The following is a 12,817-nucleotide window of genomic DNA, read 5'->3' on the forward strand; positions in this document are numbered from 1 at the left end:
TCTCAAATCTTTTTATTAACAGAGTACATCTCTACATTAGTTCTTGTAGCCTCGGCTGGCCTACTTCCGGCCCTTGGAGTGGACGTAGGGTTTGGTGTGGCTGTGCTGGATTCCGGCGCCTTGCCAAAACGCGGATACACCTCCTGGCCCTTGCACGGACCAGAGAGTGGGACTGTGCCACGGCCCTTGGGGGATTCCACGGCCAGCTGGTCAAAGTGAAGATCTTATCCCCAGCCTTGGGGATGCGGCTGCGGGCACGGCTACTCACGCGCAGAGCGCAAATCTTCAGCTGGGACACCCCAGAACGTGCACGTCATCTGTGATGGTCCCCACACCCACTGGTGTCTTATTTTCCTGGCCGGGAAGCTTCATCTTCCAGACCATCCGGGAAAGGGAGAGAGGTGGCCGGTTGGAGCGACTCATGAACAACCTTTTTAGCACAGCCTGGTTGAAGGTGGAATTTGTCTGTGGGGCCAGAAACCCTTACAGCTTAACCAACAGCCTCAGGGAGCTGCCCTGGCTCTTGGGCTCCTTAGCCGGGGAGATGGCTCAGTGGAATAAGCGCTTCCCTGGCAAGTGAAAGGGCCTGAGTTCAATCCCCGTTACACACACACACATGTACACAAAGGAATCTTGGGCTCCTTGCGCCGGTCCTTGTTGTGACGGATGTCAACTCCCATGATGGCGACGCTGAAGCAGCTTCTCTCTGGAGAGCAGAGGAATGCCAGGGACTTGCCCCTGGTAAGCATATGATAAATGATGTCAAGTGTGGAGTCGAGTTTCTCATCAACAAGGGCCCTGCACAGTGAGGAGCCCGAGGAGTGGAAATAAATGGAGGCAGCTTGGAGCTGTTGGTGTCATTTTATAAATGTCCACCACTGCTGTCTTTCCACTGTTACCACTACAGCCTGCCAGCCTGCTGTGGACGGATGCCTGGGGACCTTTCTCCTCTCTGTATGTTTGTGCAGTGCAGCCTCTTCATCCCTTCAGTAGAGGCTGCCCCTGAGCTTTGTGTATGCAGATTTCAGTTGCTAATACAGTCAAAGGCAAGAAAAGTCTTGAAGAAAACTCACACCTCTGAAACTGTCAGCAGATGGCAGCCCCTTTCAGTGGTCCTGCTGTTGCAGGCAGCCTGAGTTAGAATATTGTAGGCAGTCAGACAGGGTCAGGCCCTCGAAGGAATAACAATGGCCCTCGAAGGAATAACAAATAGCAGCCAGGAGCCTTACAGCCATGGGCGGGCTGGACGCCCCTGCTGTGAACCAAACCTAAAGACCGGCATCCAGGACTGATCATTACTTAGGGAGAATTACTGTCTGCAGGTCACCAGATAAGGTCCTGCTTTACATTCACGCCCTCTTACTACGTCACTCGCTACCCCATTTGGTCCTGGGCCTAATCAATTTTACCTGCACAGTGGAGCTTGTAATCCCATTGGTTGACCATAGTTTTGTGCCACCCCACATCCACCTAAGTGAGTTCCCATTTTCTACACTATAAAAGTCCCTGGAAGAGACAGCTTCCTGGGGAACTACCTGCTCAGGCCCCCATCCTGTCCCTCTCTTGGACAGGAGCCTTCTTTCTCTCAATAAATATGTTCTGCTCCTAACCTCCGTTTGTGCCTAAAATTCATTCTTTGGTTTTAGAGAACACGAACTCGAGCAGGTCAGGTCAGGAGGTTGTTTTTCCCCATGTCATTTGGAGGTTCCTTGCATCATTTGGAGATCATCCACCCGAGACCAGTTTGTCTCCCTGTATCACTGAGTCTTACAGGTTTTGCCCCATATGTGTTGTGTAAAAGCTAGGTGGGTCAGCACATGGTGGGATGCGCACAATTTCAGTCATGGCCTGACTGAGAAATGATTTGGAGAACAGCACATAGGAGGAGGCTGTGAGATCAGTAACAGGAGTCTGCATTTGAGCAAGAGCTCAAATGGGATGGACTCAGGTATACAAAGACCAAAGCTTTAGAGAAATAAGCGAGTAGTACAGATCTGGAAAAGACACCTGCAAGTAAATCTACAGCCGGATTCCAGTGGACTCAGACAAAAGAGGCTCTTATGACGTTTCAAAAAAATTGAAGAACTTTGAAGAACAACGTTAAGTGTGCATGGTTTCAAACACTGAGACTAAACACACAGAACTCATGCTTTTAGAAGCAGCACTACTTGATAAAATCCTCTAAGAATTTAGGTAAGTCAAGAGGAACAAACTCTTCTGGGGTTGGTGCTCAGCAGATGTAAGGGACGACTGAAGAATAAACACTAACACTCCACCCTGCTCCGGCCCCACTGGTCCCAGTGTCCTCACCTCCCTCTGAAGCAGTGGTGGAAGCCTTCTTCAGTGAGTGTCTTTAGAAAATGTGATCAAACTACAGTGAAGATTGCTGCCCAGGGCTGTCCCACATGAAGGCCGGCTTGTGAAAATGGTAGGTTGGGCCCTCACCCATTTTATTAGCTGGGTCTGGAACCATCGGACTTGTGGCTCCTCCAAAGTCTAAAGGACCATGAAAGGTAAATATTTTGAACTGATTCAGGTCACCAGGACAGCCCCAAGAGAACAGCCAAGACACTCATAAAAGAGGACTTCCAGAGCTGCTTCAGAAGGTGGCAAGAGTGGTGGGATGTGTAAGTTTGAAATAAGGGAAGATCCTGATGGTATTAATGACAGTATGTCTTTCACTGAAATAAAATTTAAAAATAAATCATCTCTGTATTTCTTACTACATTACATCTCTGTATTTCTTATTATATTGTCCTCCTACTCAGGGAGGACAACATGTCCATGCCCAGTGCCCCTGTCAGGACAATGTTGGACAAGAGTACTGTTCATGAGTAAGCCCAGCACAGACAGGCTTTGGCAGTGTTTCCTTTCTTAATCTTTCCTGTCCTTTCCTTCCCTTCCCCTCTCTCCCCTTCCCTCTCTCCCTCCTTCCTTTCTTTATAGTACTAGAGATACCCTCCCTCTGCCCCCCCTTCCCTCCCTCCCTCCCTCCCTTTGAAGGGACACCCAGACACAAACCATAATAGTATGTGTGTGTGTGCACGCACACGCGTGTGTATATGTGATTTCACCCATGTGTAGAATCCTGTGGCCACCATCACAGTGAATGCACATTCCGTGACAGAACTGCCTGCCACCTCTTTGTGTTTCTACTGGCCCATTTTCCCTCCCTGGCACCCACTGACCTGCTCTGCATTTCTATAGTTTCGTTACTTTGAAAGTCTCAGGAGCTACCATGGCTTGCATATGTGTCCCAGTGGTCCGTAAACATTGCCCCTCGGAGTGGTGAGGAGGTGGCCCTCAGGTGGCCCTAGTGGGAGGTCCGAGCTGTCTGCTCTGCTCTCTGGCTTCCAGCTGTGCTGCATGGTTGGGCTCCTCCTCCATGCAGGTGCTCCTGATATTGTGATACCGTCCTCCCCAGGACCTCCCAAGCCAAGCAGTAGCCATGACCTCAGCCCTCCACAACTGTATGCTAAGTAAACCTCTTTTCTTTATAAAGTGGCCATCCTTAGAGATTTTGTTGCAGCAGCAGAAAATGGACTAATACAAAGTAGAGTCATATTTAAAAGCTGTGTAACCTTTTGAGTTTTTTGTTTCTTTCATTAAGATTAACGCCATTGAGGTCAGTCCAGATTGTTGCCGGGAACAGTATTCAGTTTCTTGTTGATCAACGTTCTCTACCATTCACCAACTAAAGGACATAGGAGTCCCCCCAAGAGTGTTTTGCTATTATGAATAAACTGCTATGAACATTTGTATGTAAGTTTTTGTGTGAACATAAGTTTTTGTTTTTCTGGGATGAATGCCCAGGAGTGCAAGTGTTCAGCCACACAGTAAATGCTTTTCTTTTTTCAATTTGTGAGGAACCGGCACTCTCTTCTCTGTGGTGGCTGACCATACTCATTCCCGGTTCCACTGGTAGTGTGCAGGGATCCAGTTCCTCTACCAGCGCTGGTATCGCTGCCTTTACCTTAGCTGTTCCAAGACATGTGTGTCAGGGTAGGCTACTGTGGTTTTTAGCTTAGAGTCTTTTAATGGCTAATGACAGAGAACATTTTTCTTGTGTTTATTTGCCATCTGTCTCTCCTCTGCTGAAATATCTGTTCTTGTGTTCTGGCCATTTTAAAATTGGATTGTTTGTTTGTTTTCTCACTGTTGAGTTTTCAGAGTTCTATATACATTCTCCATGCAAGGCGCTTGTCAGAGGTGCAGCTTGCAAATATTTTTTCCCATCCTTACTTTTCACCCTCGAAACAGAATCCTTCACAGCACAAAATAAACCACCCTTTCAGAAAAGCAGGCTCCAAGGGTTCGATTCCCTGTCCTGTACAACATTCTAGTCCCACCCCGGGAGTGCATTGAGCCAGCCACTGAGTCTGGGTGTGGTGGCACATGCCTGTAATCCCGGTGCGGGGGAGGCTGAAAACAGGAGGATCACTATGAGTCCAAGCTGTGTAGTGAGACCCTGCACCAAATACATAAATGGAAAAAAAAAAAAAAAAAAGGCTCCAGCTTTGAGGGATCTGGACACCATTCCCTATCCTCCCTCCCCCATTCCTGGGCAGATTGCGGGTGGACGTCTCATTGGCTGTGGTCACACGGCTTCTCTGTAGCTCGCCCACCACCCCTCGGAGCTCTCAGTGGCCACAGATATGTGTGTGTGTGTGTGTGTGTGTGTGTGTGTGTGTGTGTTTGCGTGCCCACGTGTGCATTTCAGGTCATCCCAGAAAGACGACCCCAGAGGGAGTGGTTACCTGCTGACCGAACAGCTTGAAGGGCAAGTCCCCAGACTTGGAAGGCAAGACTGCACCCTCGTCTCCTTAGAAACCCTGGAAATGCCCCTCCTCTGTTCAGAGCCGGCGCCATTTCAAATTCCATGAAGCCTCTCAGGTTGTTTCAGTGCAAACCACAGTCCTTGACAGTTTTGAATTCATCAAGAGCGTTTGATCAATAGCTGAAACACACATGGAATTCAAACCCAGAAATAACTCCCCCCTCCCATGGGTCATCCAAGGTAGCTGTCTATGCTGATCCCATTTATCATTCAGAAGTTGAATCCGCTCTGGATCACGGCAGCCTGGGGCTGGGCTGGGGGCCACTGCCACAGGTATCCCAAACCAGGGCGTCTTCTGACCTTGCTGGGCCGGAGAGAAGAGATTACACCTAACTTTCCTAGGTGGAGGGTGGTGGGAGGGCGGAGCTGGGCTGAAAGGAAAACCATGCCACCCCGGTCATTTTCATTCTGGGTAGCTCGGTCCTTTGAGTCCCGTTGGGAAGAAGGCAACAACTGTCCTGCCACAAATGCAAGACACTGCTCTGTATTTTGGAAGGAACCAATCTTTAGTCTTAATTTTGACCTAATGGTCGCACTGAGTTGTGTTTTTAAGAGGAAGATAGATTTTCTTTAAACATATGACATAAGCCAATTGGCCTTGGACTTGGAGGATTAGGGTTGAAACTACCAGCCTCAGCTTCTGAGGCACACAGAGAAATTACGTTCCTGTCTCTTTGTGCCCCGAGGGCTGAGCGGGTGTGAGGACGAAACCTTTAGGCGAGCAGTGTTAGGGGAGCCAGAGCCAGCGCAAGCTTCACTCACCGCTTCCCTGGGCTGCAGCCCCGAGTCTCCCGTGGGATTGGCCCTGTGTCCCCGCGGTCCTGCAGCACTGCAGAGTGGAGGCCGCCGCCGCCGCCACCCTTGCCTGGTGGGGCTGGCAGTCGCTTCCAGCCCACACAACTCGCCAGCTGTGCCTCTGCTCGGTGGCTTTGCTGAAGAGTGTGGTTGCCAGGTTGGCGCCCAGGCGTCCCTGTCACGGAGTCTGCAGGCGCAGCTCCTCCTGCTCCCTGCTTTCCAGCACACCCTGCGGCCATCCTTGATCTCTACCCAGGAGACAGCGACTCCCGCTGCTTTTCTCAACAAGACAACAGAAACCTGGAGGGGTCGGTGAGTCATTTGAAGAGGCCACTGTCACTTTGGGACTTCTGGCTGCTCCAGGTGGGGGAAATTTTGTTTCTTTTCTGCCCTCCTTTGCGTTCTGTTAGAAAGGGAAAGAGATGGGCAGGGCAGGAGAAAGCAACGACCACATTCCTGTCAGGAGGTGAGCAGCAACAGGCTGTGACGTGTAAAGGAGTCCGGGCCCTCAGGCTCCCAGCGGTCAGAGAATGGAGCCTGGTTTGGGACCAGGAAGAGCTGGAGGCCAAGACAGGGAGGGTCAGAGCCCTCGAAAGCTGGGGGAGAGCAGGGGCCCACTCTCAGGGCCGTGGCTGCTGCCCAGTCTGCTGGCTGCTGGGTTGCTCTCTGCTGGACTCTTACCAGGCCCCTTAGTGGGCTAATGAACATTTGCAAAATGAATGAATGCAAGAAGGACTCAATGTAGCAGACGCAAAGGAAGGATGCTTTCCCTTCAATGCCCTCCAATGTCACAGAAGGAGTGGCTGATGCTGTTGGTCCACAATCCAGGCCACAGTTGGCTGCTCCAGGTCAAGATGTCTGGTGGGGGGCACAGCAGAGGGGAGGTGCTCACAGAAGATGTTCAGGAAGCAGAGAGAATGAGGGGAGGAGTGAAGGAAGGAGGACGACCTTTCTAGGCCACACCTGACCAAGCGCTCCTTTTCAACAGCAAGTCAGCTATGACCCCCCAGAATCCAAACACCTTCCCAAAGCCCCACCTGTGAGTGCATGAGGCCCTTGGGGGCATCCAGATAGAAATCATAATAGCCGCTGAATACCAGTCTGTGAGGATGTGATGTTTGGAGCCGCAGCAGCCATCTTGCAATTATAAGGAAGGCCAAGAGAGCCCGCAAGTGGACAAGCAAGGTCCCTGCTCTTCCTGAGTAACGAACCACCCTGGAACTTTCTCCTCCAGGTTTCTTGATATGTGAGATGCAATAATAACCCCTAAGTAACATTTTGGGGGTGTTCTGTCATTTGCACGTGTAACATTCTGACTCAGCAGGCTTTCTATTTACACTGACTATGTGCTTTCCTATTATTCCACAAGTTATTTAGAGGAAGAGATAATCTTATCCCTGGAGTTTAGCATAGAGTCAAAATTCAGTAAATGTAAATTCAATGAAGTTATTTCTTTTTTAAAAAGTAATTTCCCCACCAAGAGTCACAGTTAAGGGTGTGCACCGGTCTACATCTGTTTTATTTTAGAGCTAGCCCTGGAGTCTTGCGGAGTCAGTGAATGCCAAGCAAGTAGCCCCAGGAGGTCATGCAAATGAACGGTCTGACGGCCTGCTAGGTCTTCTCAGTGGCTTAACTAGTGCTGTTGACATTGTTTATTCAGATCTTTATAGAAAAGCTTACCACAATGCCCAGAGTGTGCTGTACGTCAGGTAGAAGTGTGGTGAGGAAGGGAGGGTGCTGGCGCTTACAGACGCCTTGCCAAAGCAGGCCTCTTTCCTTTCCTGCTGGGGTCCCTGAGACTCCTTTTCTGGAGCCCTCCCCTGAGTCAGTAGAGCAGACATTAATAGCCGCTTCCCTCATCTCAAATGCATCAAATGCCTCGGCCTTTGCTTGTCCTGAGCTCCGGAATGAAGGGTCAGAGGTCACCATTAGCCGCGGGAAGGTTTGCGAGGTTCCATTTTTATTGAGAAGCCAACAGCATTGCCGCAGCTTTGGATAAAAGTGGTGCAGAAGACAGAAAGGTGAGGCTGCTATGGGGAGCCTGCTCAGCGTCCTGCCCCCTAAGCACACACAAGGGGATTTCAAGGCCTGTTACACAGAGGAGTGGAACTTGTCCTGCCCAAGGGGGCCTCTGCATTTTGGAGAGCCCTGGAAACTAGCGGGAGATAGCCTCGTAGGCCCTGGGTTCTTTGTTTTTACTAATCTGGGGGTAAATCACTTCGGATTGCAGTGGAGAGAGGCTTCCCCTTTAGCATCAACCCCCATCCGGATCTCCTCGGATCTCTCTGACACTGAAATGTGCATAGTGGAGTCCGATTCCCACAGAACCCTCAGCGTTCAGCCCCGCTGCAGCCAGGAGACAGAGCTGTGGCACTGTGCCCCGTGGGAGGCGCTGCGTGGGGCTGGCTGGAGGATGCGCTGGCCAACATCATGCTCAGACTGCTGACAACCTCATGAGAGAGACTTCAGAAGCCAGCACAGCGCCGAGATCGTGACACCGCGCCCTTCAGCCTCCTCCTCTCCAGCCCCCACCCGCTCCAGCCTGAGCTTGCTGACTCCGCTGTAATCACCGGGCGGGCGTTTGCGGAGCTGAGTGAACTGAACCGCAGGGAATGGGCTGGGCTTCCTGCTGGTGTCCTCGAGGTCACACTGAGGCATGGGAGACAATGACAAACAAACACGTACTAGACAATGCCAGGGAGCAGGCGTGCTATGAGGAGGAGGGTGCGGGCCACACGTGCTAGCCAGGCAGGCTCCTCCCCACAAGGCGGGTGACCGAGGTCCCCAGCAGCACATCCAGGTGTGTGCTGGGCGCCAAGCTTCCTGCCCACTGCTGATGAGGGAAGGTGGAAGGGACACCAAAGCAAGCGTGGGACTCCCTGGTGGGTGGGCTAGGTTCCCGCTTCAGCCCCAGATCCTGCCCCTCCTCTCTCCCTCCTGCCTCCTGCATAGGGGCAGGTCCTCCCGCAGCTTGGCTACTGCATCCCTGGCCCGCTCTCTCCCTCTCTGCTCTCATGGGCCTCCTCATATAAAGCTTTGCATTACTTATTCCATCCTTGTTTCTGCCTCTCAGGGGACGGGCTGACGCAAGGCTAACGCAGCCTCACGGCAGAGAGGGCGCCTTCCAGTGAGGTTGGCTTCAAATAAGTGACCAGCAGAGCCTCCGAGGTGAGGTGACATCTGCCTAAGGACTCACCTGGGTGAGGGACGAACCCGGCACACACCTGAGGAGGAGCATTGGGGACGGGCAGGACAAGGAACATGGTCACCACTTGGAGACCCGGGCTTCCAGGGGCAGGAGCAGCACTGGGTGGGGGGCCAGGCCCCCATCTCCTTGCAAGCGAGGCAAGCTGTCTCTATCTGCTCCACAAAGATAGCCTCTCTGAAGACTTCGTATGAACAGGATTTTGGGGTGTGAAATAAAAATGCCCCGGAGGTGCTCCCTGGTCTCTGGTCTGTTTTATGCCTCTGCCAGGCCACTGGCCAGGGGAGGTGGGCGGTGGGGAAAAGACCTCTGTCTGGAAGCCCACCGTTCCACAGAAACACTGGATCAAAGGAGGTGCTGCAAGGGAGCTGGAGAAACAGCTAAAGGCTCCGTGTGCCAGTCAGTCCAGCTGGGCGGGGAGGGCGAGAGCTTGTCCCTGCAGGGATTCTCATCTTAAGCTCAGAGAGCCTATCGTTGGGCAGCAGCCAGAAGGGGGTGAAGGGAGGCTCTGAGCACTGGGACTGGGCAAAGGTGTGGGTTCAAGGGTTGTGCTCTGTGGGTAACATGGAGTTTACTGAGGCAGTGGAGGAGAACAGCTGTGCTCAAGGACTTTGGCTTTGAAATGTGAAATATTAATATCGTCCAGGAGGAAGGCGACACAACTCACCTGCTCCTGGAGCGCTGCCAGTGGAACGTACAGTTTTCTTGGCACTTGCGGTAGAGCTTCCCCGCTCCCTCCTGAGGTGAGCAGCAGTCCCTGAGCGGGATGTGAGAGGCCTTCCTCAGCCCTTGAAGGAGTGGAGGAAATGCAGAGCCACAGAGAGGCTGGCAAACGTGTGCCACTCTGAGAGGGAGGTGTCCTTGGGGCTTGCTTTGGAGATGGTTTATAAACGTGGGGTTCAGCCAATGGGTTTAAATTTATGAGTGTCTATAGACTCTTAAAAATAATCTTTGAGGAGGCTGTGGAGTTAGCTTAGCGGAATAAGTGCTTGCCTGGCAAGTGCAAGGTCCTGAGTTCAATCCCTGGTACCACCACCACCAAAAAAAAGAAAGAAACATCAGTTTGGGCTGACCAGATAGCTCAGCAGATTAAAGCACCTGCTTAGGCAGATGCAGGGGCTGGGGGTTCGATCCCTGGCCTGCCATGCCAGCCCCACCCCCAGGATGCGCTGAGATGGGGAATGAGCCTGGGTGTGGTGGTGCGTGCCTGTAATCCCAGCGCTTTGGAGGCTGAAAAACAGGAAGGATCACTACAAGCCAATTTGTGTAGTGAGACCTTATAGACCCTATACTAAATACATTAAGAAAATAATTGTTGAGGCAGGTAATGTGTGGTAATTAAGCCAACTCTGAATCATCAAAGACCCAAGGGCCTCGTATCTCTCGTTCTGTTCTCCCATGTGTGTCTTCCATCCTCCTGCCCAAGATGGCTGCTATAATTCCTGCTGTTTTATCTGGATTCCAGATAGCAGGAAAGAGAAAGGGAAGGAAAACTTGTTCTGTGTTTGCTGCAAAGCTGCGTGCAATGCTCCTTCCACACAATGTCTTGTCTTCCTTGTCTGTCACTGGCCAGAGCTCATTTCATGGGAGCACGTAGCTGCAGAGAAGATTGAGAAATGAGTGATAATATTTCCAGCTTAAAACCTGGGGTTTTCTCCATAAGGTAGGAGAGGAGAATGTTTATCAGGAGGTAGTCAGCTGAGTAAATTAAGGAGAAGTATGGGCCACAGCACTCTTTCATTAGCCACTGAATTGTTCCCTTACTCATTCACTGACAAATATTGAGTGCCTGGCGACTGAGGGGCCTGACAAGCAGGAACTGCGCAGTGTGTATTTAGATGCGATGCTCCCTCAAAGCCCTGTGTGCTCATAGGCAGGGCTTTGCAGATGCGGCTGGAGTATGTGAACATAGGTGAAGGGGGTGATATTGAGTTAGCTCACCAATTGGTGTAGCATAGTTCTGAGTGTGCATGAATGGATTTACTGAAGATGTTTGCTGAGTGTGAATGGCACTGACCAATAGGCATGTAGCCTGGATGGCAAAAAAAGGGGAAGGAAGGCTCCCTGCTGCTGCTTCCTGTCTGCCATGCTATGGACTGTTTATCCTCTGCTGGATCCCTCTGCATGATGTCTTGCTTAGGATCCAGCTGGTCATGAACTAAAACTACAAACTGCACCCGAATAAACCTTCCCTCCTTTGCCTTGTGTGTGTTGGGTATTTTGCCCCAGCAAGGAGGAAGTAGCTAACAAGGGATGGTACTTTTTGCTCCTAGAGCGCTCCCTCGGGTTGCAGGTGTAAAGATCGCAACCTATAAGAAGAAGTCTAATGGATGATTTTCTGCACAGTAATGGCCAAATAAAGGTGTGGGGCAGGTTGGCTGGGAGGCCTTTCAGAGAGAGGGCAGGAGAGCTGGAACTTAGCGGAAGAGGAGGAGGACTGGGAGCAAGTGCAGGTGGGAGCAGGCACTCTGGGCTGGAGGGCTGGCGCATTGCATCAGGGTAGAATGCTGTGGAGGACCAGATTTGGAAGAATCAATGCAACCAGAGCAAAGCCGAGGAGATGACAGAGACAGGCAAGAGGCAAAAAGGCAAAGTGAAAGGCTGGTATATTTAGACTCCTTACCTTGTTTTATTAAAGGGTTGGGGCAGGCCAGGGTAGTTAACTCTACCCCATAGGTAACAGGACTTGCTCACAGGCTTGGCTAAACTAAGTTAGGGGAATGGAATGAGGTGACAGGGAGCTGATTCCCAGCTTGGGAAGCACCACTGTTTCTGCTTACCCTCTAGGGCCTTCATCATGGGTCACTTTTCCCTGAAACCCATAATTAGATGGGGTGACCCTGAGCCTGACCCCCAAACCTGAAGCAGCACTGTCCAGCCAGCTCTCAAAACTATGAGCAACACATTAATGTGGTTTGGTTTGTTCCCAGGTTTGTGCTGTTCCGCACCATTATGCACCTGGCATCACACCTGGCTGTTAGCACCTGTCCCCAAGTGCTCGTTCTGGGTGTGGGCATAGCCTGTCCTACCCGTTCTGTGTAATGGGGGACCTGGGAGACGGAGGGAGTGAAGTGCCATGCAAAGGCGCTGCTCTGCAACAGAGATGTGGGCTGGCACCACACGGACGCCAGGGTTCGCGCAGCTCGGGACTCTCGACCTCAGAGTGACTGACGTTTCATCGTGGGGCCATCTGGTGTGCAGGAGTTCAGCGGTGTCCCCAGCCTCCATCTAGCAGAGGCCTTCAGCACCCCTCGCTTCTGTGCTGTGATAGTCAGAAACCTCTCCAGATGTCACCAAACACACCTGGCTCTCAGATGTCATTCTCAATTAACTGAGCACCACGCTTCAGCCAGTGTAGCTTTGATAGCTTCCACGCCAGCCACACCGGGCACTTCCTGCCCCTGGGTGGAGCTGTCCACTAAGTGTGCAGCTGCAGCGGACCCTTCCTGGGCAATTTAGGCTTCCTTAATAAAGTGTTTCTTGGCTGTCGCCTCTCTGATGGCAGATATAAGAAGATGTGGAAAGGGTTCTGTCTGTTAATCTGGCAATTCCACTTCCTAGAATTCACCCTTAGGAAGGAATCAAACATGTATACAGAAATTTATGCATAGGATATTTGATTTTAGTGTGATTCACAAGAGCAAACATTGGATAAGAGATTGGGAAATAAATGACAGCATTTCCAGATGGCAGTATGCTCAACTTTTGATGAATATTTTCTTCCAAGAGAAAAACTTCATGATACATTATTCTTTGAGAAAAAAAAACCACACACACACACACAAAGATTTGAATACCAAAAGCATCTGATCCTAATTTTGGATATGTGTGTGCATGTGTCACCACTATACTGAAAGAGTAAGGGTTTGGGGGTGTGCAGAAAGGAGCCACGGTGTTGCTTGCTTGCTGTCCTCTCTAGCTTGTCCTGCAGCTCCTTTCCGCAGCCCCTGTGACAGTGACAGCTTCTCCTTTTGCTTTTC

At 51.2% G+C, this 12,817-nt stretch overlaps 1 pseudogene; it reads right to left on the reverse strand.

Moving 5' to 3' along the window:
* Positions 1–60: 60 nt before the first annotated feature.
* On the reverse strand, positions 61–683 carry LOC101584810 (annotated as a pseudogene).
* Between the last annotated feature and the right edge of the window lie 12,134 nt (positions 684–12,817).

The sequence above is a fragment of the Octodon degus genome, unplaced genomic scaffold, assembly GCF_000260255.1.
Source record: "Octodon degus isolate 3935 unplaced genomic scaffold, OctDeg1.0 scaffold00062, whole genome shotgun sequence".
In the NCBI taxonomy this organism is placed as follows: Eukaryota; Metazoa; Chordata; class Mammalia; order Rodentia; family Octodontidae; genus Octodon; species Octodon degus.